The 27045-nt window shown below is 35.0% G+C and overlaps 1 protein-coding gene across 7 annotated transcripts in view; it reads left to right on the forward strand.

Moving 5' to 3' along the window:
• LOC111505964 (uncharacterized) overlaps positions 1 to 27045 on the forward strand; it is a 405865-nt gene that overhangs the window by 223502 nt on the left and 155318 nt on the right. For 4 of the 7 annotated variants that reach the window (XM_074169892.1, XM_074169899.1, XM_074169894.1 and 1 more), the window contains one exon: positions 11483 to 11545. The exons of 2 other annotated variants lie outside the window; for them this stretch is intronic. The gene's annotated coding sequence lies outside the window, so the exon portion shown is untranslated. Of the gene's footprint in view, positions 1 to 556; positions 719 to 11482; positions 11546 to 27045 lie in introns of those variants that run through there. One more of the 7 variants, XM_074169897.1, reaches the window with a different exon arrangement.

Raw genomic sequence — 27045 nt, forward strand, 5'->3', positions numbered from 1 at the left:
AAAACATCCAGTATGTGTAATCACATGGACTTGTAGCCTGTGACAAAGAAATTAGAAATATCTCTGATTGAGGTGAGATTTTCATAGTGAATACAGGTTTTGAAAACGGAAAAAAATCACTCTAAGAAAGCTAAGTATGAACATTCAATTTTTTCAATAGATTTTTTTTCAATTTGTAGGCAAAATTCATGAATACAATATACTCTTCAAAGAGGAAGATTGAAGTTTCAATCTTCCTCTTGAAGATGATCACTTGGTGATCGAAACACGTGTCCAGGTGTTAAAAATAACGATTTGATGTTGGGAAAAAACTCCAGTAATATTCATTACTACACCTTGTTACGATATTTTTCTGTTTAATTAATTCTTTGCATCGATTCAACTTCAAGTGAATATATTTCCTATATCACTTTTTCATAATTTTTTTTTATGCGACAAAAACTCTTGGGCTCGGTACTGATTGGAAACGACGTAAATGAGAGAGATTTCTGGAGAAAATCATGAAGATATCTGCCTAGTAAATGTGTTTTTAACTATCATTGATTGATTTCCGCAAAAGTGCGGATTTACATTTCAAAGGCTGTTGAGGGTTGAATGTTTGGTGCATTTTTGGGTTATTTGAAAGTGAATTCAACCCTTGTTTCAAACGAGTTTGGATTAAGATAATACATTGATTTCGAAACGTCTCCTGTTGTGCTAGGGATCTCGACACAAGGAGGTAAGCGTTCGACATTTTTTTAGAAACATAAACTTTGAAAATACCTTGAACTGTTCATAATTTCAGACGTTTCATTTCTCACGGACCACGTTCCATATTTATGAGTTTCCTACACTCGTTGTGTATCCAGAAGGAAGTTTTAGCCTGTTTTACTTCCCGAAGTATTGCGACTACTTGAATTTTGGTATTGCTACACCTTTTTACCTGGTGATTATATGCAACGGACTTGGATAATAGAATCGACGAGGATAAGTACCTCGTAGAGGATTTTCTTTTTCTTAAAAAAATAAAATCGTTATGGAAGCAATAAACATAAGAATTGAAAGATCATGTTTTTGTTAAGTGAATTAATTAAGGACAAACCGATGCCTATATTTTATGTTATTCTAGGAACCTTATTCATAGTTAAGAAAAATTGGATGATTGATGTGTTGCCTGTTCACATTCAATTCTTCCCACCGAAGTTCTTGCAAGAATCGGCTCATTACATCGTTGAGTAGAACATTAAGACTCAGTGACCTTGGAGTTTTTCTTTATAGTGATTTATCATATCCATATATTAGGTCACACCCTGGGTATTAGTTTAGGATTGAATCTTGTATAGTTTAGTGATTTTTGTAATAAAAGCCGGCCAAATCACTTGGCGCCTATTTTGATTAGAAATCTTTTATTTTATTGGTAATTGTTGCATACTGTTTGTATTTGCCGCCACACAGGCGAGCATGCGCAGAGATACCTTCCGGGGGAGGTGAATTCGGGATGCCATGTAGAGGACATTGTAATGCGAGTTGTAAAGAAAGTGAAGTAAAACCTGATCAATTAGTGTTGGAAGTATTATTTAACTCCCGGCCCACCTTCAGACATAACAGTGGCGACGAGGATATAAACGGATAAACGAAAAGGAAGGATAAAACTGAATTCGGAAGTTAGTGCATGGTGTCGAGGTCGGTCAAAATGGCGTTACCGGTGACGAAGTTTTTCGAATTTAATCCTGAAAATGATGAGTGGGAGATATATGTGGAACGATTGGGACAGCATTATGTGGCAAACCAAATAACTGAAGAAAAAATAAAAGTTGCAATACTGTTGAGTTCCGTAAGCCAGACAACGTTCAAATTGCTAAAGGACCTTTCTTTCCCGGATACCCCGCAGAGCAAGTCTTTTGAACAGCTGAACACCCTATTGAAGAAGCAATTCTCATCATCGAGAAGTATCTGGAGAGAGAGAAGGAAATTTTATGAAATGACGCAAGGTGTGCTGAGTGTAGCGGAGTGGTACGCCAAGATACGCAGTGCTGCCACACTGTGTGGTTTCCAGGATGATCTGACGAGGGCTCTGAAAGACAAGTTCGTCACAGGATTGGCTCCTGGGAAAATCCTGGATTGTTTGTGCGAAGAAGATGACTCCAAGACAATTGACGAATTGTTTGCGCTAGGTCAAAAAACCGAAAACCAAGTCACAGATCGATTTAGTGACATCGACTTCATTTCTTCAAGTGCCAAGCTCCAGCGGAATGATCAGACGCCGCCAAATCGCAGAAATCGAAATGGATCAACTGTCAATCGACGTCATCAACCGCATCAGCGCTCTGACGTTGGTAAACGTCTTTCCTATCAAAATGGTGGAGGTAAACAACAGAATCAACACATCACAAATTGTCAAGGTATTAACAAAAATTGTTACCATTGCGGAAGCAAACATGATGGAAGTTGTTATTATAAAAATGCTAAATGTAACATATGCAGTAAAATTGGCCACATAGCTAAAGTTTGTTATAAAAAAAAACATGTAAACTTTATAGAAAATTTGGAACCACAGGTGAGATCAGATGAAGAAAGCTTGAATGATGAAAATATTTTTGACTTATTTTACTCTAGCAGAGGAGAAACTGATAAGAATGATTTTAACGTAACCATTTTGGTTGAAAATGTAAAACTTAGGTTCTTGTGTGATAGTGGTTCTGCTATTTCAGCTATAAACAGCAATACATATGAAAAATATTTTTCTAATTATAGATTAAATGAAGATAGCACGTTGCTCAGAAGTTATAATGGAGGAATTTTTGAACCTGATGGATTTTTCTTGCCAAATGTTCATTTCAAAAATGAAACAAAACGCATAAAGTTATATGTTGTTCGCAACGGTGGTACTGACATATTGGGCAGAGACTGGATGGAAACATTTAATGTAAGGATCAATTTGGTAAATGCTTTATCAATTAATAATGAAGTAAACAAAGTAGTAATATCATTTCCTGATTTGTTTTCTGAGAGGTTAGGTAAATATAAATACTCTAAAGTAAGTTTAGAATTGAAAGAGGATGCAAAACCTGTATTTTGTAAGCACAGAAATGTTCCATTTGCATATAAAGAAGCACTTACCTCTGAATTAGTCAAACTTGAAACAGAGGGGGTTATCAGTCCTATTGAAACTAGTGAATGGGCTACACCAATAGTAATTGTAATGAAGTCTGATAAAACTTTGCGAGTTTGTGGCGATTACAAAGTCACAGTAAATAAATATTTAAGAAACTTCAAGTATCCTCTTCCAAGAATCGATGAAATTTTTTCTAAATTGAGCAAAGGCCAACATTTTTCAAAAATTGATCTCAGAAGTGCATATAATCAGATTGAACTTGATGAAGATACCTCAAAAATATTAACATGGAACACACACCGAGGTTTATATAAAGTAAATCGGATGCCATACGGAATCACCCCAGCAACTAGCATCTTTCAAAAAAAAATTGAACAGTTACTGCAAGGCTTGGACCAAGTGGTAAACTTTATTGATGACATTGTAGTCACTGGCTCAAATTCAAAAGAACATCTTTTAAATTTAGAGAAAGTTTTTCAAAGGCTTCAGAATGCCGGTTTAACACTCAAAAAAAGTAAATGTAAATTTTTCCAGGACAGTATCACATATTTAGGTTTCAACATCAGTAAAGATGGACTCAAAAAGGTAGAGAGTAAAGTGAAAGCAATTTTAGAAGCTGATAGGCCAAATAACGTTAGTGAGGTGCGTAGTTTTATTGGTTTTACAAATTATTATGCTAGATTTATACCAAACTTATCCAAAATTCTTCATCCTATTTACCAGTTGTTAAAAAAAGATCATGTTTTTAACTGGACAGATCATTGTGAAAGTAGTTTTAAAAAACTGAAAGAAATAATTTCTTCTGACACAACTTTAGTGCACTTCAATCCTAAATTTCCAATACTTGTTACAACGGATGCAAGCAGGAAGGCATATCTGCTGTTTTAAGTCACATCATTGATGGTGAAGAGAGAACCGTCACATGTGTGTCCAGAACTCTTTTACCATCAGAAAAAAATTACAGTACAGTTCATATTGAAGCACTGGCAATCTACTTTGCAGTGAACAAATTTTACCAATATGTGTGTGGAAATGAATTTATTTTAAGAACAGATCATAAACCACTTGTAACAATCTTTGGTGAACACAAAAGCATTCCTCACATGGCTGCTAGCAGACTGCAACGATGGGCTACATTTCTTTCCATGTTTGACTATAAAATCCAATATATTAAAGGAAATAATAATCCAGTTGCTGATTATTTATCTAGGAAACCCCTACTAGCAAAAGGAAATCTGGAGAATTCAACTGACATCTACATCAATTTCACCGAAAGAACAGAAGACTGGCCAGTAGATAATGCAGAAGTACGACGTCAAACAGCCCCTGATACAGAACTCCAGAAGGTAATTCAATACATGAGAAAGGATAGATGGCCGAAAAAAATCGACACAGCGTTGAAGCCATATTACCACAGAAGAAATGAGCTGTGTGATGAAAACGGAATCCTAACATGGGGGCACAGAATCATTATTCCAAGAAGTCTGAGAGAGGCACTGTTAGTGGAACTGCACACATCACATTTCGGAATGGTGAAAATGAAAACCACAGCCAGATCTTTGTTATATTGGCCAAACATTGATAGGGACATTGAAAACATGGTGAGATCGTGTTCCATATGCTCAGAAAACAAACAAGATCCTCCAAAGGCTCCACTTACAGCCTGGCCTTTGGCAACGAAACCTTTCGAAAGGGTGCATATAGATTTTTTAGGACCTATAAAAGGGGGGATGTATTTTATTTTGACGGACTCCTATTCTAAATGGTTAGAAGTATATCAAATGTCAACAAACACGACATCAAGGAAAACAGAAGAAGTTCTGAGAGATATATTCTCAAGATTTGGATTACCAGAGACAGTTGTAAGTGACAATGGGCCTCAATTTGTATCGGAAAACATTAAACAATTTTTCACTAGAAATGGTATTTTACACATAACAACTCCACCATATCATGCACAGAGCAATGGTGCAGCTGAAATAGGTGTGAAAATATTTAAAAACAAATTCAATACAGCATTACAAGATCCAAGGAACAATAATGTTGAAATTTCTACCATAATTTCAAGAATTCTCTTAACTTACCGAACATCAGTGCACAGTAGCACAGGTAAGACACCTTACTATTTAATGTTTTCCAGAGACCCCAGAACTAGACTCAGTCAGCTGAAAAGGAGAAGTATAGAATCATCAGCTGAAGTTTTAGGAGAAGGAAACCAACACCAAAATATTCACAGGAAAGGGCGTGAAGAACAGAGAAGAGAATTTGCAGAGGGGAAGGATATATACATAAGAATGTATCAAAACCAAAAAAAAACATGGTTACCAGCAAAGATTGTTACCAAACTAGGAAGATCGACATACATATGTCAGACTCTGGATAACAGAACCATGAAAAGGCATGTTAACCAAATTCAAGAGAGGTTTGCTCAACCAGGAGAGAATATTCTAGAAGCACATGACGATGAAGCGTGCAACATACAGGGAAATTCTCATTCTTCAACTGATTACTATCTTAACTTACCGGCACCAAGGAATGTTATTCCCACGGTTGTGAAAAACAGTTGTTCAAGTGAAAACAATAATAGAATTAATAGCTTACCAAACAATACTGAATTCCCAACCGTACAAACTCCCAGCACAAGCTCGGAGGAAACAACTATAAATTCAAAGTCTAGTGATGAAAAGTCACAGAGTTTTCCAAATGGATCAGAATCAAATCAACAGCTTGCATCTTCATCTGTTCCCACTTGTAAAAACTCAATTGTTAAAAGAGAAAAACGAATCTCGAAAAGACCTGTGAGGTATAATGACTTTTTAACTCAATTTTCCAACTCAGATTGATATTTTGCTATTTTATAGTGTTGAACAAAATTATGTACATGTATATCTTGTTAATTGTCCATGTATTCTGTGTGTGTCTACAAAGAATTTTAACGAGTATGTGTGAAATTTAATCTTATGTATACAATTGTTAGAAGGCTTCATTAACATGTAATGAAAAAAAAAACTGTTTGAATTAATGTGTCAAATGTATATGATATAGAAAAAAAAATCTCAGTGTGAGGGTGTTGTATACTGTTTGTATTTGCCGCCACACAGGCGAGCATGCGCAGAGATACCTTCCGGGGGAGGTGAATTCGGGATGCCATGTAGAGGACATTGTAATGCGAGTTGTAAAGAAAGTGAAGTAAAACCTGATCAATTAGTGTTGGAAGTATTATTTAACTCCCGGCCCACCTTCAGACATAACAGTAATAACATCTTTGATCCACGGCCCTGTTGGAAGTTTCGAGTTGGAAACTAAACCGACCGTACTTAAACCAAAACAAAAAGTAACTACGTTATATCTAGAAATTAATAAACCTACGGGTAAACGTAATAACCTAAGGTTCCAAAAAGTGCATCATAAGTACAATATACTGACTTTTCGGTAGTTTATATTATGCAGTAACTTCAGCAGATTTCTGGTTATAAACCAGAACATGAAAAAAGTTTGAAGCACGTTCTTTCAAAATATAACAAAAATTTGTGATAATTATGAAATTCTTCATTTTCTTCAGCCTTACATTTTTCCGTTGCGTAAAACACACTGTTTTTCAATCCACTTCTGATAAAAAGGGTTGGGGTATATCGAACTCAGTGTTTGGATTGTACCAAAATGACATTTTGGGAGCCTGAGCCAAGTTCAAACTATTCATTCATAGAAAATATATTATTGAGAAATAAGTCAAAAAATATTCGAATCATATGCAATACTCTTCTCAACGCAAGTTTCTTCAACCAAGTTGGCGTCTTCAGGAGATAAAAGTAGACTTTTCTGTTTCACATTTTATAGTTTTTACACGCAGATATTTCATTTTGAACATTGAATTAATGTTAGAATCTGCACAAAAAAATTATCCCGTTCTTTTATATTTCAATCTTTTTCGCGAAAACCTAATATTATTCAGCAAAAAATTGCATTGAGTTTGTTTATGTTAATTCAGGTTGTCCGGTGTGATAACATCTGAATCTGGATTAGGTTAATTGTCAATAACATCTGTTAACCTTTTTCTACCTGCCGTCATGTTGTTTTCTATTCTTGATCTTCTCAGAATGGGATTCCATATTCAACTGAGGTTCACAGATTCTTCTTTTCTGTTAAAATTATCCGTATGTTTGTGGCTGTGGTATTCCTGGTCGGAGGCAATGAGTTCCGTGTTTGTTTCAAAACAGAATTCTGTGGTTTTCTTCACTGACTGTGTTCTGCCGCAGCCGACTTCTCCGCTTGGCCCGGTCTACAGTTTCTTTCATGCACCTTCAGCCTTTTTCCCATGGATTTTTGGGTAGTTCCGATATATACTTTCCCACAAGTGCACTGTATGCAATAATGGGTCCCTTTTCTCTTCAGCCAACCTGAAGCTTTCTTGTATCTTCTTGGAGGGTTTGAAAATTGTTCACATCGGAGAAACCGTATTCATAGGAACCACCAAAAGATCCATGGAAACAAGGTTCAAATGTATAAATAAACCTCTGAAGGAGGCCCTCAAAACCGGAAAATAGTGACACTGAAAACCTCGGCCGCAAAAGTCTTAACCAATTTATCTCTATCAGTTCTGTTCCCACACAAGAAATTAGAATTGATAATAATGATTGATAGTAGTATTGATTACTATTCGCGATACAATATAGAGATCATTCATCAAACCACTTTACAAACTTTATTGTTATTGTTACTGATAATACAATAATATATGTGTTATATTTTGAACACAAAGTACTAGTGAATATCAATATTTGAATGAATGAATACGAAGTTATTAATATGAATATGTAAATTCAATTTCTATTTCAGCGAAACAGTTCTGCTCGTTTCAGAACGAGAATATCTGACCACCAAAATGTGATATAAACAGTCGTAAAACTGATGAAAAATAGCAAAAAAACAATGAACAATGATATACGACGACATAAATGTGATTATACAAGTTGTGAAACTCAGTATAACGATAAACACCTAATGGATATAGATGTCATTTTCGAGATACACAAATATTTTGAAAATGTCATACAAATTCATTCAAAGCAAAACCGCGACTGAAATTCAATAGTATGGTTCAATTGAATATTCGTTTCACAATATGCTGATTCATTTGATGATCTGGTATAATGAATTCTAGCTGTAAATAATTTTCAACAAAACTGTGAACTCAATTGGAAGATATTGTTGTGGATTGGAACAGCTGAACCAAATTTACTTGTGGTAGTTCATTTGGTTGAGCGGTATGACAAATCGAATGTAATTTGTACGATCAATAACATCGCAGTTCTGATCAACATCACATATAAAAATAGTGATGAACGGTAGGAAACTTCATGAGTAAAAAACTATTTGAAAGATGTTATTGGGAAGAAGTTTTCATTAAAGTAACAAAACAGAAAATTAAAAAAATCTCAAAATTGTTCCAATCCATCGGTGTTATTCCAATAAAAAATCATTAGTCCAAATCAGATTCCTTTCGTATAATAACTTGGTAAGCAAGTCTACGAGATATCTGAAACAAACAAGGGTAACTTTTTTACTTTTTATCAAAAATCTGGTCCTTTCTTCGTCATCATTGTATTATCGAATAAATCATTATATCATTTCAGTTTCTTAGAATGTTTCAAACTTATGTATTCATATAATATATCTTGGAAAACTTAATAGCTGCACACATATTGACAACTATACTTTATGTTTCTCTATTACAAATTTGATGTCAGTACAACTTTCAGAACTACCAATACATATGAAAGGTGAAACTGAAAACTCTGACGTTGAATAAATTGAAAACAATCACTTTACCCAATCATCAGATGATTCAATCATATTAGATGATTCAATATCAACACAATTTGAGAATACACAAAGATAGTAAAAGTAGCCCCCGCTGGAATGATTATTAGGCAGTAATAAGAAACTAATAATTTACTTGATAATCACCAAATTTCCGAAGAGTACTGAAGAAACTTCAACTTGACGAAATTATATGAATATTATAAATCAAAAAATTGATACAAAAATACAGGTCCGTTTTGAGAATATAAAAGTTTATAGTGTCCCAGGTCTAACGACAACCTATATAAAAATTGTGTATAAAATTATATAACATATACTGATAGTTCAATAAAAGTTCTAATGGCAAAGAGAAATCACACACATGATCTATGTAAATGAAAAATATTAACCAGAAAATAAAATTTCGAAATTTTCAGTTTTTCCGTGTATGTCCGAAACCAAAAGAGCTGAATTCGATTTTTTGGTAACATTCAATGATATTCAAAAATAGGCAACCGTTCACGAAATCCCCATGTATAAAGTCGAATTTGAATAACTTCGAAAAAGGAACAAGACAGATAACAGGTCCGAAGATAGCGTAGTATAATTCAAAATCAATAGGTAACCACTCAATGATTTGGAATGGAAAAAATTTATCTGAGATCCACATGTAATAGTTAGAATACTCAATCAATCTACATATAGTTTTTCAATGAACTCTGTGGTTACCTTCACTTAGAGAGAGTATGAATTCGAAAACATAAACTATTTTTTTGCTTTGTGGTATAGTGGGGTAATCGAAAATAAGGTACATATTTTTAGTCGGGGCATTTTTCCAGCAAAATTTTTGGTATCGAGAACGAAAAAAGGCTGTTTTCAGAAATATTAGACGTTTGCTAAGAATGCTGAGCGGAGCACATTTTCTATTCGTTTCCTTATAGAACTGGTGATTCCATATATGGAGTCTACATAAGAGACTTAAGTTGTTCTTATTGAGGTCAAAAAAGTTTAAAAGTTGCAGTTAGTATCACTAATGAAATCTTTGTAACATAATATATGATAACGAATATAATGCTTGTGAGCTCTAGTACCATGTACTTGGATTTCTGTGTTCTTACATAGGCATGCTTTTAGGGACATTTCAATAACCAATTCGTATTCGACAAGCTGCGAGTCATTGTCTTTAAATCTGATATTTTCAATATTTTTCTGAGATTTCCACGATACTAATTTGTAAGGGTGTGACTGATTGCATTCAAGCTGCTTGTACCGTGTGCTGTCTCTGTACGTACATTGAAATCATCTCAGCCATCTTGTATCAGCAAAAATTATTGAATTGATGAAAAATTATGTTTTCTGATATATCTGAGTTGAATTCTTTCTGTCAACATTTCTTCCTTTTTCAAAAAAAATAAATAAAATAAGCAACACCTATTGAATAACTGAGTGGAGAGTTACTTATTGAGAAATAATACGGTTGATAGAAACCTTAACAACAGCAGCTTCAGATCTATTCTTAGAACTTCTCTACAACAAAATGAAATAGCCGTGAATAGTGAACGTTGACTGGTTATCACGAGAACATACTTCGTAAAATCATTTGGTATACAGATGAATAGAATACAGTGACTCTCAACTGAATAACAGAAAGAAGTTGATGAGTGTATGATGTACAGCAGATCCAGCTGAGATAGAACTAAAACTCTAATATGGAATCAGGTTGGGTCAATAACAAACAAAGAGTACCTGAAAAATATATCTAGATACTTATGAAGTAGAAGTTTCATGCAAAATAGAAAAACTGCTCCACGTAGCAGAAATCAGTTCAGAATATCAACAAAACTACTCAGTAACTACGGACTAGTAATGTAGGATACCAGAACAAAATAAACAGAGAAAGCTTTTGATATGTTATGCAAAAGTGAGGCCCTGTACAACTTTACAATCAAGGGACCTGTCCAAACTAGCACAGGAAACGAAATTCTTGAAATGTTGCTACGAAACCTAAAATGAAATATGTACTTGAGGTTGTAGTGTTGGAGATATGAAAACTTTTGTCCCTCACGCATAAGTATAAAAAAATATATTTTCGCTAACCAGCTGTCGCACCACTACGAACGACAACCCTCAGAAGTCGAAACATGTGCACGCTAAGGACCAACGAAGTCTCACGTTTTAACGTGTGATTCCTAACATGTAGCTAATCTATCACCAGCATCTACCAACAACATCGATGAAAGTTATTACCCAGTTTCCCTGAAAGGAGAAATAAAATGATAATAGTAAAATTTCTATAATTATAATTCTTTCCGAATAATGGGACGAGACACTGCTGTACTCAAGCGTTACATTACCGATCAATTAGCATAATTCCCAGCAGTCTGAATCGTTCACAATACTTGCTTCGATTACATCCCAATCACCTTTTAATTGCATGCTAATTATCATTCTTATGCAAACACAATAACTTTCCAGCAGCGATAATAGCAAACGTCGAAAGCTGGGCACTTCGTTGGCTACGGATTCTTGAATTCATTTTCAGTATTAAGTTCGTTTCATTACAAAGAACAATGTGTTTTGTTGCAGGTTCAAACGGAAAGGATAGCTGAAAAGGCCAATCTTCGTCTCTTTTCCTCTCTCTCGCTGCGGGTAAGTTTCCAATTTTTGTGGGTTTTATTCGGTGTGTCGAGAATGCTCTCATATAAATTGTTGTTCATTAGAACATTCCAGGTATTTTCATTACGCAGAACGGGGAGTTAATGAAAGCGTCGCTCGAGATCAAATACCAAGCTCCAACACTGATATATTTATCACCTGGTCGAGTTAGTTCGGAGAAATTAGTTTGTTTTCCAGAGACCTTACAGAATTTGTGTGATCAGTAAAAATAATTAATTCATACAATATGTCTATTCGTACGCCAGTGAGATTTGTCTATTGATCACTTTAACAGTTTTGATAACTCTTGAGATGGACCAGTGATTTATCCAAAGGATCATACGGTGTTTCGAATGTACGTTTTAAATGTTGGTACATAACATCTTCAAGCATGCTATTGCGAAACCTAAAGACTGTGTGGGTTTCAAGTGAGAACTTACTGATTACAATAGATTTTCAACTTTTTTCAGAGGTTTATCAACTTTTAGGTGCAATCTGGTAATTGAGAGACATATATTTTCATTTATGAAATTATAAAACAACGATGAAAATAAAAACAACAATGAAAATTAATTTGTGCTCCGGGGCGACTTCATTGATTCCAGTGGCGCATTTGCTTTTTCTGCTGCAGGAAAATCCGGAAAAACCTGCAGCACCACATCGTCTGAAGATCTTGATCTGCCAATGTCCTTTTCTCATAAAACAAAATGTAGGGTGTCTCCAGAGGCTCCAATAGATTCAATACATCGCCAGAACACTTCGTGACTATCGTCAAACTCAAACCAGCCCGTTTCGTCTTTGACCAAGGCGTAATAATGACCAAATTCAACGTCAGAACCACAGTGAACAATGGCTGCATGAATATTATAATAGAGGTCTGCTAGATTGAAATGTTCATTTATTTCGAACCTTCGAAAGAGTTTCTTGCTTCCGTCAGATTGAGTCTTGCTTGAAGATCATCAGTGTTATTATCAGATTGACTGGTGCCTCACCTATACTTGTTTCCTTATAACAGTCAGTCAGTTTGGCGCATGTTTGGCAATACAGTCGATCATCACCTGTTAAAAATTCAATTTTCAGATGACTCAACAATAAACTTTGTACGGACTGGTTATTAGTCATATTAGGAAACTCTAAATGAAGTTCCAGAAATTCACATAAGTTTTCACTACCTCTTGAACATTCACTGCCAAGTAAACGAGTGAGGATTTTGTCAGCAAAAGATTTGCAAACACAAGACGAGATGGACTGTACGGTTCATTCAATCCAGAGAGAAATAAACAGATAGTATTCACTTTAAACATACTTATTAATGAAAAAGTATTAAGGTTTTTCTTGAAAATCATTCCTTTTAGAAGAATATTCTCTTTTCAATCAACAGAAGTACCCTTTCACTGAATTCAAAAAGGATAGTGATTTCATGATTCCAGATGCACAGGTTGAATTTGAGTCATAGGTTTTGGATTGAGAAATTCAAAGTCATGGAGTTTGCGATTTATTATCCCAGTATCTTTGGAATATCTAATGTAATGAAATTCTGTCGATTATATTGTCCAGAATGGGAAACTCCCAAAATCAAAATGGGTTAAAAAAATGTTGCAATTTCAGATTCTCCAAGTTACATACCTGAGAAAATCGTTCAGCGAAATAATATAATGAATATTCATGAAAACAAACAGAAAAAGTTTCTTTTTGTGTACAAACGTGATTTCTGTTAGAGGCTTATCGTGATCCTGCCAAGTAAGGCAAACAATAAATTATATTTCCTGGCGTGTTTAGAAGAAGATTTTCTTTAATATAGTTGAATTTTTTGAAAGTTATCGATTCTTAGAATATCAAGTTCACTATAACACTAGTTAGTTTCACATCTTCAGTTGATTTATGAGCTTTCACTCGCTGTGTTTTCTGAATAGCAATAGACAAAGAGTAAATTGAAAGACGAATATTTTTTAAACGAAATATGTTTTGAGAAAAACAGTTTTTTGACTTCTTATTTTCTCATCTTCATACAAAAAATGTGGAAAACATTCGAAGGAAAAATTAAAGCCATTGGAATAATGAACTATCTGCAAAGATGTGAAGACCATGCGAAGAAAGAAGCACTTTCGAAACAGTACCTTTCACATGGAAATACACGAATTGAACAGTACTATTGAAATATTCACCATGGAATTATATGAAAATGACTTTCTCCTTTTCGAATTGTACTCCAAACATTCGTTATGGAATTGAAAGAGCTATCATTCCTAGCAACGCTACACAATATAATATGAGAAAGAGGTACTATATGAAATTGGATAACATCACAAAATAAAGCACTCATTTCAGTCATAACATTACGACGTTGTCACCGGAAAAAACAAATGCACCTACTCATATCACAATGAGAGTATGCTTTTTTCGTCCATCGGAAGTTTAACATATATATTTTTTATAAAAATGGAGAACTAGTAAGCCAAAAAGCTATTCTCTTATATACAAAGATTATTCGTAGTCAGTCATGAAAATAATATTTTCTGAAAGAGTAAGCCGCAATGTTTCGACGTGTACTACTTTGCGAAAAAGCAAGTAGTGTGAGTCTATTCGATCATTTTCCATGCAGCAACAATTTTGTTCTCAACTCACTACTTCATTTTGGGTTCTTCAATTTGGATTTTCTGACATTATGGTAGCAGTAATAAAGGTAAAACGGAAAGATTGAAGCAAGAGTATTTAGATTATCCAGAACAAGCACTTTTCCGAAACACCAGAACAGAAGAACTCATCAATTCTTTGGGAAAAGTACTTCTTTGGATTCATTCTATATCAGAGGTCCCAGTTTCACTGTTCATTCAGGTTAATTTGAAATATTGTATAAATATTGCTTGGCGAAACTTTGTATATATTATTCCATTCATATCTTGTTGGTTGAACCAGGTCCTCTATTGTAGAATGAAAATTATAACATTCCTGTTTCCTCACACCAGAACTGTGAGAAAGTTATTCTGAACGCTCATAATATCAGTAGCAGGCTCTTCCAAAACGTGAACATAATTCAAGGAATATTGATAATTTTCAAGATCGTAGAAAAAAATTTGTAGTGAGAGATCAATCTTGCACAATGAATAGTTTTTTACAGTTCTTGGAGGCAATCTCTCTTCAAAAAAACAATTCTTCATTGTGTGATATACATTATTATCCAACAAATTTCATTGAATTCAATATCAGCAATGAACATTGTGATAAAAGCTGGGATTGATCAATGATTGAGCTGAATTCAATTAGTTTCGAACATAAAAGCGTGCAATGGCCTTTGGAATATGATCCATTATAATATGTTCAAATTCAATATGCGAATTGGATTCGATGAACTGATTTCAATGAAGTGCATTGATTGAAAAATGGTAAAACTTCAGTAATGAAGTGTGATGAGTGTTTATATATATGGAGTTGAGAAGATATAGTTTTCGTTGGAATGATTTAGATTGAAACTGGAAAATAGTTTTCGTTGGAATGAATTAGATTGAAACTGGAAAATTTTGTTTCATATCACCAATTTGAGTTACATATTTATATTATTCTTTGTAAACTTTCACTATGGAGTATCTAAAGATATCTGGGCATCGACCAAATGACCAAAAAGTGCGTTAATGAACTCGTACTAGTCGTTTGCAGGCTTTTCAACCTGTCTTACTAGAAAAGGGGTTTTCCTTCTTGTTGGACGACTGTTCGCGTGCAGACTATTCCCAAAAAGGGCACGAAAAATCTTCCGAATGACTATAGATCAGTCGCTTTGCTATCAGTGATGTCAAAAATCATTTGGAAAGCTTTGAAATCTTGAGCGACAACAATATGGCTTTAGGAAACAAAGATCAAAAGGCGATCTTCTATCGTATGTCACGCATATTTGAAATAACGCAATCTAAAAACATGAAGAGTCAAGATCTTTTCCGCTTGTTATTTCTGAGGCCTTCAACCGTGTTTAGCATAGGGGTTCGCTGGCCAAACTTTGATGCCTTGGTTTGTCGGATCATTTTGTGTATAGCTCTCCAGCTGTCGGAAATGAATTTTATGTAAGTGACCGTTGTTGGATACCTCTCAAATACTTTAACCTTCAACTCTGGTGTTCCCCAAGGATCCATATTATCTCCAACCCTCTTTTAATTGTATATCAATGACTCATTTGAGAAAACAAAGAATCCAATATATTGCTTTGCTAACGACAGCACACTTATCTCGTCACTCCATTTGGATTCCAGGACATCGACTGCGGATGCATATCTTCATCGGCAGCAGGAGGCTACATCTCAATCAGGATCTAGAGGTGATTTCGAAATGGGGTGGAAGTAACCAGATTCAATTCAATGCCACAAAAACCCAGGCATCGGTTCTCTTCAAAAAGATAAATGTATTTGAAACAGATATAATGTCAGGACAGACAGTTCCGCTTTCTGCTTCGCTGCTTCGATAAGTTTGTTGGGGGTTGAAATGAACACCAATATGTTTTAGTACAATCATGTCGCTGAAATTGCAAAGGCCATCCGCCTAATTGGTGATACGAACATCATTTGCAACCTTGTTCCAGACTTGATAGTCTGGAACATCGAAGAAAGGTTGGAGATTTGTCACTCTTCAATAGATACGAACCCACCTGACGAAAGTAGATGTAGACTGACAATCGATCAGGTCATTACTAGACTGAGAAAAATGTAACATGATTTGTCAAGCTTACAGTATCCTTCACAAAAAAAAAATTAATTCAGTCATGTGCCTGCCCTTCCACGGGCCGAATCAGTGCTTGGCAGAGTCCCAATCTTGCCAGCTGACCTGGGAAATCAATCGCCGAATGTAGTAATCGGTTTCGTTGAAAAACTAGGTTAATTTAAATCCTGTTCTTAATTTGAGTGACTCTTTACTTTTTTTTCGTATATTTATGTCTTTATGAATTTTGTCGACTCGAAAGCGAGTTTCTGATATAATTTGAAAGTGAAAACCCCTCAGATGTTTTTCCATGGAAAGGCATTCAATTTTCTCACAATAAACATAAATATTGTAAGTAGAAATCAATTAGTGTGTTCGAGTATCGTGTTGACATAAGACTTCACTGAAATAACAATGACTATACACTAACTACTTGTCACTCATTTTGATTAAAATGTTCTGTTTATGACAGAAGCCAGACGAAACCATGATGACATACATAGGTGGTGATATGAGTAGGTTTCTGGATAAACACAGCTGTTTCAACAATACAAATTGTATCTACACAACCACTCCGATAACATGAAATAATCACTTATTGTGGCATTTATTTTCATAAAGATGCGTATTCACCAAAAAAGCGAGCACGAGCGAACAAGAGTGAATGAGCATTCTGCATCAATAATCGTCCGGTGAGTACGGGCTAGCGAGCGAGCAAATGTATGCTCGTTCGCGTGCACAAAAGATCGAGAAGAACGCGGTACTACGAACTAAAAGATATTTTCTCTGGTGTGGACGAGACATCAATATGTCGAGCAAACACCAGCGAACACGAGCAAACATACACGAATGCTCGCTCATGCTTGCTTTTTTGGTGAATACGCACCTTAACACAAAAATAGCCTCAAAATTGAAACAGTACAATTTTTCATTATCCTACCTGATAATGATGATGAACCAGTCATACTCGTATTCCATTTCGAATTTATTGAGTTCATTGAGAATTTATGTATTTCATTACTTTTTCATGGGAGATCATTAAGCATGATTGATCTTATTGATGATCTGCATTACTGTAAAAAAGACTACTCGAATAGAACATTTCATTTCAATAATTGCGATCAATTCATGTAGCTCATAATTCATGTAGATTCTCATTCATGGGTTTAAGAAAATGAGTTATCAAATTGGATTACAGTTTATATTGAATTCATGTTATGAGGATTGTTTCCTGAGAAAAGTGATGAGAAATATGGCATATATTTGGTGGGAAAAACGATAAGTTTAAACATAAGAACATAAGTTCACGACCGGAGACAAGATAAAAAGAAAAATCCGAGCCGGACCATACCCGAACCTCACGGATTTGTTCTCTTGAATAGTCACTTTCATTAGTGGAGAATCTTCACGAATTTCATTTATGGAATAAATGTCTGTACATGATTTTCAAGTTAGTATTATTCAACTCCCAAACTTTTGAAATACCCTGAATCGTATTTGCTTTGAATTATAACTAATATTGATGAATATGATAGAACTGACCGATACTTGATGAATGTTCATTATAACTTATTCAAAAAACACACTTCAATATTGGAATAACACTTTTAAGTTGACAAAACTGCGACACACCTCAGGATGCTATCGTATAGCGTGACCGTTACCTTTTATCAATTGATAATGTTTACCGCAGTAGTAGACGAAACGTCAGGCATGAAATCCTGCAGACCATGACCGACAAATCAGTAAAATTGTTTGGCATAATTATATTCGAGTATTCTCGAATACAACAACCTTCAGGTAAAAACGGTAAATTTCTTCATGGAAAGGGGAATGAAAGTCTAACGTATCATGTAACTATCTTGATTGTACCTGGACTCGCACATAACTGTAAGTGAATAACATATATATATTGATGTCATGTCATCATGAAAAAATATTTTCGATGGTTTCTGCAGTTTTCTTTCATGAGATACCATTTTTTGAAGATAGTTCTGAAACATTATCCTCATAGTCAGTTAGCCTTCTACGAATAACTTTCCAATTTATATATATATATATATATATATATATATATATATATATATATACATATATATATATATATATATATATATATATATATATATATATATATATATATATACATATATATATATATATATATATATATATATATATATATATATATATATATATTGATTTCAATTTAAGAGCCACCGGTATACAGCTGTTTCAGCCTATTGGGCATCGTCAGTACCGGGCAGGCGGTCCTCGATTGAAGACAAAATGAGAAAAAACCAAGAAAGTACTTGATATAAATATATATATATATATATATATATATATATATATATGAAATCTAGAAAGGTTAATGCAGTCAATCTGCTGGAAAATAATTCCATGAAAATCAAAAAATGAATGGATAAGTACTCTTTGATCATTCCCATATTGATTTCAATTTAAGAGCCACCGGTATACAGCTGTTTCAGCCTATTGGGCATCGTCAGTACCGGGCAGGCGGTCCTCGATTGAAGACAAAATGAGAAAAAACCAAGAAAGTACTTGATATAAATATATATATATATATATATATATATATATATATATATATATATATATATATATATATATATATATCACCTGTGTATTTCATCTCCATAAGGATTATTTTCACAACGTTTCGGCAAAGTCTCATTTGCCATCTTCTGGTGATGTCTGATTTTTTCAAACAGACTGATTAGTTCGAACTCTGTGTCTCAATTTATAGGGATGGTTGTTTCCCTTTACCTGCGTTGCTGCCACTACCTGTGTTTGCTCGACTACCTATTTTGGTCTTAAAACCTGAGCTGCCTCTCCTGCCTCTGGGCAGGATCCTTGTGATTCCAGTGGAATCACAAGGATCACTGGAATCACAAGGAGTGTATGAAGTACCATGCCATGATTGTGACAGGACTTACATCGGTCACTCATTTTGTTGGTGATAACCGTATAAAAGCATTTCGGTAGTTTTTGAGTTTATTCGTTCAGATATACAAATATATCCTTGGTACGAATCACACGTTAAAAGGTAATACCTTGTTAGTCCTCAGCTGGCACAAGTTTCCACTTTCGAGAGTTGCCGTTCGTAGGGGTGCGACAGCTGGTTGACGAAAAAACAGGTTTTATCATATTTTTCAACAGGTGAATAACTGAGTTGGTTATTTGAAGCGATAGCTATGTTCATTAAACTCACCCTATATTTGTTGACTACTGTTTACGAAATAGAAATAATTACATATCACATCCTCACATGCGACGATCCTTCTTTTCACAACCAAATGTCAACAAAAACACAGCCCCTTTTTTCATGTCGAAAACCACACTCGCCAGAATACTTGATGAGAAACTGAAAGCTGCAGACACTCCGTTTTATCGGACCTAATACCACACATTATGAAGTAGACATGTATACCAAACATAAGAACGGTCCTGTACAAACATTTTTTGTGGGTGCCTAGCTGTATAAATATTTTTCATCACGTTTTGCGGGGATTCATACCGAAAACAGTTTTTTGTTGGAGAGTTGTTTGAACAAAAACGAACTCATATGCTGCTTCAAATGGAGTCCGTCGCATACAATTTCAGATATTCAAATGAAGAGATGATGTCTGGAGTATATTTACATTGAGTGGTGTGATTTATCATCTGCTGCTCACTGGGATTCATAGAAAAGTAATGATTTCATTTTTTCAGTGTCAGACGAGTGTATACATCTATAGTTTACCAAAGTCTGCTCACTATACCGTACCAAACCATGACCGTGAACGTATCGGCACATTCTGAAAAATATACAAATATGAAATGTTTCATATGAAACAACGCCCACTAGACCGTTCCGTCACCGATCCAGCACGTAGCGTAGCATGCACGTGCCATGACAGTATTCGAATCGAGAATATTTTGCCGGGGCTGATACGCAATGTGCATGGCACGCGACGTTGCTGAACCGTAGGTCTCCGGCAGCGAAACGGTGTATAAACGGGTTGTTAATCATTTTCAATTTCATTCAGCAATACATTCCATTGGAATGTAGATAATCTCATAGTCATATTCGTTCTTCATGGTAAACTCTTCTACACGTTCACACAACACTGATGAGTGAGCCGGAAAAACATACAATACTTCACATTACCTACAGTTGTCAAACGGGTATCTAACGGTCATCATATCCGTATGGTACGGTCAGTATACGTGTTGCTTACGGGCTTAGCATACGGTTGATCCATTACAGTGGGCAAGGTAGACCGTGTCGTGTTATTTTCTGTGTCTGATACGGAACTAGCACGGTCATGGTTTGGTACGGTATAGTGGACAGAAACCTTTATACGTGCAAGATGATCTCCACTGAATCAACTGATATGAACATGAAATCACAGTGTGTCAACCATGCTGATGAATATATCTGAGATTGTCCTAATTTTTTATACTTTTTCGAATAAACAGAACAACAGTAAACATAGAAGCTTTCTTGAATAGTCTAATTAAAACCACCAGTTCATTTCCCTAGGATTTTCCTATCATGCTTACCCAGAACAGACGATAGACCTGCTGATCTGAAGTTATATTTATTTAAATGAAACACCCATTTCATGAATACGTCATTCGGTTCCATATTTCTTTAGTTCTCTAAGGAATTTTTGCTTCCGAATTTCCATTGCCACTCAAAACTCCTTAACATCTACAAAAGACATTAAACGAAGAATCACTAGATGTTTCAGGAATATTCCAGAGGATATGCAACGTGTGAAAAATTCGTTTAAAGAAAGACTGACATTCTGTGTTACAATTATGTGAACATTTTTTGGACTCCTCTATTCCATAAAAAATTCAGGCGTTATTGTTCATATCGAAAAAAAATTGAGTAACTGAACGTAAATAAATGATTTTTTTGTGATTACTACAATTGGTCAAACTGGGTTTAATTTGTAAGATATGTGTTTTTCGTATAGTATATCTCCAATGAAAAATGCAGAGAAATGATGAAACATTTCATACAAATGAAATGATACAGGGCAATCCATTTGAAGGAGTTGAATTATCTCTGTTTGAAAATGGATGAAACCAGAACGGTTTTACCCTATAAATTGTTTCCGAAAGTTGAGATTCCAGAAATTATCATGGTGATTTTTTTCCTGATCGATTCGGCCGTTACTTGATGAAGATCCATAGTAATTTCATGAACTTCAGCTTACGATTTGATCTTCACAAACTTCATCTGAGAAATATATCACGACATGTTTCACTAACACAGTAGCTTCTTCAACAGCTTCTTCATTGTTGAGATTTGTGGAGATGAAATCGTAAGGTCTAGTTAATGAAATTATAATGATGATATTGACTAACTATTTCTAAAAAAATCCACTTAATTACTGTAGACATGCGGGTGATGAATTAAAAAAAAATATTGTCTGCAAAATAGGTTTTTCTGGAATAACATGGCAATGCCGCAATGGAAATTCAATAACAAAAATTTCTTAGAGAGCAAAAGCAATATGGAATCGAATTATTCATATACTGGGTGTTCTATTTGAAAAAATATAACTTTGGTTGCCACACTCGGCTGAATCACCCAATATGCGAGAAAATAATTTTGAAAGATAGTATTTCGATATGACTGCAAAAAAATTGGGCAGTTCAAAAAATTGTTTCCTCTGTTTCACTGGACCGAGAGAATCTTGTTGACTCACCCTGTACAACTGTTCAATATTAAGTCGTTAACATTGTGAACATATGTATGATGAATGTTCCGAACAAGTTAACATTGTATAAGTCATAAATCTTTTGTATGAAGTTTTTTGTTCCGTTGTCAGTAGAAAGTGTACGCAGCACAAGTCAACTGTACTCCACAATATTCTTGAAGATTTTTTATGGAGGTTCCACAAAAACGCACCTCAAATTGACTATAGAACAAACAACTGTCAAGTACACTCACTGAATAGCCTTCATCAAAATCTCCAATATGTGAAAACCCTAAGTAACATGGACTTTGATATGATAAAGAAACCATTGGAATATTAGACCTGCTAAAGGTACTTGCCAACCATCTGAGTCCAGAATTTGTTATGCTGAAGATCTGCAGCATGTATTATGGTTTACTTACTGATGTTCTGTTGTCCAAGATTTCGCTGATTTGAGGACAGTGATCTAGAAATTCGGAGGCTGAAGAAAAATATCTACGAAGTGGAGAGCAATCTCTGGACTCTTCATTGATTAAAATATGATGTTCACTATCAAGGTTGATTAAAATATTTGTATCTGAAATTTAACGAGCCATATATACTCGAACTTCTCAACATCTAATACAAAACCGCTTGCTAGAAAAACTTTTAACTCTTTTTCTGACATATTTCAATGATGAAGTTCGAACTTCCAATGTTTAATATCATTTCACTATGATTCAACGGCGCATTAAGTCTAGATAGTGTAGACGATTCAGTCAACTCTCGCTAAACAGGTGAAGCGGAAAGAAGAAAGAGGGGATAGAAGAAAGCGCTCGTGTTAGGAATCACACGTTGAAAGATAAGACCTCGTTAATCCTTGGCTCGCACAAGTTTCTACTTCTGAGGGTTGTCGTTCGTAGGGGTGCAACAGCTGGTTAACGGAAAAAACAGATTTCAAACAGATTGATCTATAAATAGTTATCTGTCGAAGTGATACTCCAGTTAACACCCGAAGACGATTGATGATACTAACAATCAAAACGTCGTGGAGTAACTTGATTTAAAATCTTTTTTACTCTGATTTTGAATTTCCTGCTCATTTTTATTTTTATTCTTTTCATTTTTCACAGTAGTCATATCAGACAATGGAAGTCCGAACTAATAAAATACACCATGTTTCATGACATGCTCCACCAGAATCTTCTCCTCTTTCACTTTGTAACGTTTTCCATGAAAAAAAAAATTACATCTTCGTGAATTTTACGGAGGGCTGGTGTGTGTTCGTAATACCTTGCTGTAAATTTAGGCAACTGACCATAAGCTTGGACGCTAGTTGATTATTCAATGCCAAAAATATTTATAGAAAGGGCTGAAGTTGAAGTAACACATTTGATTTGTAATTTTCACGAAACACTGATGAGTTTTCCAAGATAATAATTGACTAAAAAATAGCAATTGGTCAGCAGACTATGAACAGAATATTATTGTGATAATCACATAAGAACACAGAAAGATTAGAAGATGACAAATTTCTAATTTATACAGGGTGTTCCTGGACTTCCCCTTTTCCTCTCGGGAATGTATAGATGGGGTCAAAATATCACCAGTACTTCATATAACTTTTTTTCCTAAAAGTCTTCGTAACCAAGTTACGGGCCCTCGAAGTTCCAAATGAAAAATGTTTTCTTTGATAACTTTTCAAGTGAATATTCAAAATCATCCAAATTTTGGTAATTGACTAAACAAATGAATTCCTTCGATGAGCTTTCATGCAGGAGTCAGTTGTTTTGCTACAAAGTCAGGAACGGACTACCCCCGATGGTCCACACCCCAAAACTTTGAAATGACAGATATTTTTCAATATTTTTCAACAAAATAAGGTTACTTGGACAATTTTATGAATAAAAGTACTCGTGTGGAAAGTCGACCGGAGTAACGAGTCTTGATAAAAATGTAGTTTCACTCGACGACATCAAACCCGCTCGTCCACCATTATTTTAAATGAATAATTATCAAAGCAGAAATAATAATGATAACCTTAATTCAACAACATTTATCCTGAGATGTCTACCATTATTCGAAAATATTAGTTTTTAAGGAAAATGGAAATGATAGGTAAAATGTTCATAACGAATTTTTATAATGCAAACACGTTTAACTAACGAAACTCAAGAGCCTCAAGAGCAAACAGAAATGAAAAATCCGCTACAGAAACTGCTCGATATGACCACCTTCTCTCTCTATACATTTTCTTAGTCTGCGAAGACACCCTCTCTGTACTTGAAATAGCATTCCAGGGTCGTTTCGTATGGCTTCACAATGTAATGTTATTCTATTCAACAATGCATCTCTTGTGTGAATAGGTGTAGCGTAAACAAGGCTTTTTAGATGCCCCCACAGAAAGAAATCCAATGGATTTAAATCCGGAGACCGCGATGGCCATGAATATGGCCCACCTCTACCAATCCATCTATTGTGGAAAATATGGTTCAGATGGTCACGCACAATCAAACTAAAATGAGGAGGAGCGCCATCATGCATAAACCACATATCTCTTCGGGTTTGCAATGGAACATGTTCCAAAAGTCCATTCAAATCGTTCTGAATGAACTCCAAATTCAATCGGTCCTGTAGAATGAATGGTCCTATAAGATGTTTTCCTATGATACCAGCCCAAACATTCACGTTGAATTTCCGTTGGTGTTTGGTTTGCAATATCCCATGGGGATTTTCTTCGGCCCATATATGGAGATTATGAGAGTTGATAACTCCATCTCTACTGAAACCTGCTTCATCAGTGAATAAAACTCGATTAATAAAAGTCATATCCTCTCTTTGCCTATCCATGAACCAATTGGCATATTCCAGTCGTGCTGGAAAATCTTGAGGTATCATGGCATGTACCTTCTGGATGTGAAATGGGTGGAGCAGTTGTTTCCTAATTATTCTATGAATAGTGGACTTGGATGTATGGAACTGTTCTGATAGATTTCTGATGCTCATTGAAAGATCATCAGCGACGGCTTCCAAAATATTTTCCTCCAATACAACGGTACGTACAGTCCTAGGAGCGCCCTCACCACCTCGTTTTGGCAAAACTGTACCTACAATAATATCGAAATAAAACAACGTGCTCAAATTAATTATCAATTATTACATACCTGTCTCCCTCAAGCTGCGATCGACACGCTCGAATGTTTCTCTTGACGGTACCGTTCGATTGGGAAAATGCTCGGAATACAGACGACGAGCTTCTGCAGCATTACAAAATGCTCGTCCATAAAATACATGCATATCTGCATATTCATTGAATGTAAACTGTTCGGCCATATCAAAAAAAATCAAAATATCCTATAGAATATTGACAATGCAATGATAGTCATATGACAACGCACCACTCAACAAAACAAATTCGCATTCCAGTTTCTCATTTTTCATCAAAACTTTCTAAAAGGTTTTTTTGTCAACATAATTATTCCCTGGATATTTTTCACCTGATCATGTGCAGCCGTTTTTGAAGTTCATTCGTTTGCTTTTTATTAGTATAGTATAGTAAATATTTTTTCCGATGTGCGTTTTTTCAGCTAAATTTAGATTCGTGTTGAAGATTTTTTCCCATAAAATTATAATTATCAGTTAAACTCCTCAACAGTTTAGCTGTGAAGAAGAATTTGAAACATTCGAATGTTGAGTTTCATGAGATTCAGATAACTGATCAACACGAAACGTGATTATTCCACACGTATTATGTACATACAAAATATGGAATGAATTCGATATTTCATAGTAGAGTAGCTTGTTAGTTTAAAAACACCACGAATCTACAGAACTTGATATTTCTTTTGAAAAAATATCTGCTATCACAATTGTTACTTAAACTTCCATATAGGTACTGTACTTTTTGTTTACGACTTCATTTTAGCATACTTTGTATTATTCCTGTTATAAATGTTGTTGAATTAACGTTATCATTATTATTTCTGCTTTGATAATTATTCATTTCAAATAATGGTGGACGAGCGGGTTTGATGTCGTCGAGTAGAACTACATTTTTATCAAGACTCGTTGCTCCGATCGACTTTCCACACGAGTACTTTTATTCATAAAATTGTCCAAGTAACCTTATTTTGTTGAAAAATATTGAAAAATATCTGTCATTTCAAAGTTTTGGGGTGTGGACCATCGGGGGTAGTCCGTTCCTGACTTTGTAGCAAAACAACTGACTCCTGCATGAAAGCTCATCGACGGAATTCATTTGTTTAGTCAATTACCAAAATTTGGATGATTTTGAATATTCACTTGAAAAGTTATCAAAGAAAAACATTTTTCATTTTGTAACTTCGAGGGCCCGTAACTTGGTTACGAAGACTTTTAGGAAAAAAAGTTATATGAAGTACTGGTGATATTTTGACCCCATCTATACATTCCCGAGAGGAAAAGAGGAAGTCCAGGGACACCCTGTATAGCTCTATGCTGCGAGTACTTTGTCAAAAAGTAATAGTATGAGACTGAATCATGACAGGGATATGAAAAATGAGAATAAATGGTTGGGTTTTAAATAAGAACCCTTACTATCGAGCAAAATTGTTTAAAATTACAAACGTTCTGTATGAGCTCATCTCTACCCCTTGAAGATACCCAGTTGGACGTGGGGAAGATTTCGAAAGCTATGTTAATTTGTAGCTCTGCAAGATATTATGAAGGCTGGAGAGCAGCTCCACTACAGGTTATTCAACATCAACCTACCACCACCAAAGACTAGGTTTCTCTTCAGGCTCTGTGCACCAAGCATCTTGTCAAAATGTAATAGTATGAGACTGAATCATGATGGGATCTGAAAAATGAGAATAAATGGTTGGGTTACAAATAAAAAATATAAATAACAAACCTTACTATCTAGCAAAATTATTTGAAATTACAAACGTTCAGTAGGGACATAGCTCCAACTCTTGAAAAAACTCAGTTGGACGTGGGGACGATTTCGAAAGGTATGTTATTATGTAGCTCTGAAAGACATAATGAAGGCTAGAGAGCAGCTCCACTACAAGTTATTCAACATCAACCTATCACCACCAAAGGCTAGGTTTCTCTTCAGGTTATTTTTGAATTTCT

This window comes from Leptinotarsa decemlineata, unplaced genomic scaffold (genome assembly GCF_025532065.1).
Source record: "Leptinotarsa decemlineata unplaced genomic scaffold, Ldec_3_MD MMD2_P_RNA_scaffold_6, whole genome shotgun sequence".
Classification (NCBI taxonomy): Eukaryota; Metazoa; Arthropoda; class Insecta; order Coleoptera; family Chrysomelidae; genus Leptinotarsa; species Leptinotarsa decemlineata.